The sequence below is a fragment of the Oryzias melastigma genome, unplaced genomic scaffold (assembly GCF_002922805.2).
Source record: "Oryzias melastigma strain HK-1 unplaced genomic scaffold, ASM292280v2 sc00715, whole genome shotgun sequence".
Lineage (NCBI taxonomy): Eukaryota > Metazoa > Chordata > Actinopteri > Beloniformes > Adrianichthyidae > Oryzias > Oryzias melastigma.
The window spans coordinates 2,799-4,558 of record NW_023417303.1 but is presented as its reverse complement, the minus strand read 5'-3'; the positions used below and the strand labels follow the sequence as shown (position 1 = coordinate 4,558).

The window sequence follows — 1,760 nt, the reverse complement described above, 5'->3', positions numbered from 1 at the left end:
ATCATGTGGTCTACTGTTGAGCAAATACTTTCCACAACTGCAAAAAGATAAGATGAAGGAGAGGCATAGGTAAGCAATGGTTCAGCTTGTAGCTTGACAGACAGTGCCATTCCGCTTCAGATCTAGTAAGCCCCTTAGTAACACCTAAAGACCCCAACACCCCTTACTGCCATAATTTGGCCTAATTGAAAGATTTTTAAAATAAAAATGATAGTACCTTACTCTGAATTTACATCTCTAAACACTAAAGGACACAACCTAGAAGTACCAAATGTAGCATGTCATTTCTAACATGCTAAAAGTAAAATTGCTTGTAAAAATATGCTGTAGAAAATCAATATTTAGCATCTTATTGTACTGTAACTCATTGGTGGTGTTTGTTAATCAAACAGAGGATAGAGCTGAGCTTTGAGCTGTACATGTTTATCATGAGGCCATCTGAACAGTGTTACAGTTAAAGAAACTTTATTTCTAAGTGGTGATATGCATGCATTAACACAGGATTTTAGGCATTCCTTGGGGGTTGTTAACATCAGTGGTTCAGTTACTATGAAACAAACTAAAAAACCTTTGGGGTCACTGAAGGTCACAATAGCAGCTTGCTCTTCTGGGATCATGATGATGTTATTTGGAGGAGCCCACTCCTTCTCAAACCAAAGGTCCAGTGTGTCTAGATAAAAGTCAGAAACACCTCATTAGACTACAACAGTCACAGGATTATGTAAACTTACTGAAAATATTTAATTCCAGTTGGTTTCTCGTTGCACATTATTTTTAGTGTTAAGATGAGGTGAATTGTGATTAGCATGATCATCTCTATTGTTGCAGCTAAGGCATAGTCCCACAGTGTATGTATGCATCCATACATGTGAGCATAAAATTAAATAAATAAATGAAACAAAAAGTCACAGTTTGGGTCAGATGAAGCATTTTGTGTAATAAAGTAACAAAGATATCAGAAATATTTGTGAAATTGCTGATTTACCGATGGCCAAAGATGGAGGAAGATTCTCCACTCGGACGCTCTTTGCTGCCTCCAGAGGTCGAGCGGTCAGTCCGTGTTTCTGCATCTTTTTGTTCTTTTGACTTACAGAAAGGAACTTCTCTGAATCTGTAGAAAAATACAGATTACTCCTTTAAATTAGAAATTGGCTACTATAGTGGCTACTATAGTGAAAAAGACATTTATAGGAAAATATAGAAAAGAGAAAGTAAAACACACAAAACAAGCCAAGAAAAGAGCAATCAAAATAATGTACTGAAAGTCACAAAATGCTTTAGTGATTACAGTCTTCAAAGAGCAACATATAAAAAGTCTGAATCATTTAATACAGTCATTTGGTTCAATAAATAAAATAAAACAACATTGTGTCTCAAAAATGGCAAACCATTTGAAATTAAAATCTCACGTAGTAAAATATTTTCAAAGCCATTTACATTTCGAAGTCAAAGCAAAATTCTCCTTTTTATTATTACATTTTCTTTTTGAAATTATATCAATAATACTATAAAAACTATATAAAACATGTCATGTTCCAGGTCCACCCAGTTTTAGCCTCAGTGAAGGCCAATGCTGCAGTAGGCTTGGCTAATCTGAGTCTTTGCAAAGTCCTCAGAATCCCACAGAACATCCAGATCCTGTAGGCCTGTTTTCAAGTTAACAGCCACTCTCCCCATGGTGCCCCCCACATAGCAAACTAAACTTTGGTCAGCCTCCGAACAATGCATGTCTAAAGGGTGACATGTTTTGGTTGTCCCCA

General features: G+C 36.1%; 1 long non-coding RNA gene across 1 annotated transcript; it reads right to left on the bottom strand.

Annotated features, from left to right (window-relative positions):
* LOC112138584 lies at positions 1–1,246 on the bottom strand. The gene is made up of 3 exons (XR_002917815.2): positions 986–1,246; positions 569–670; positions 1–37 (listed from the first exon to the last, which is right to left on the bottom strand). It is a non-coding gene; the product is annotated as an uncharacterized LOC112138584 (long non-coding RNA).
* Between the last annotated feature and the right edge of the window lie 514 nt (positions 1,247–1,760).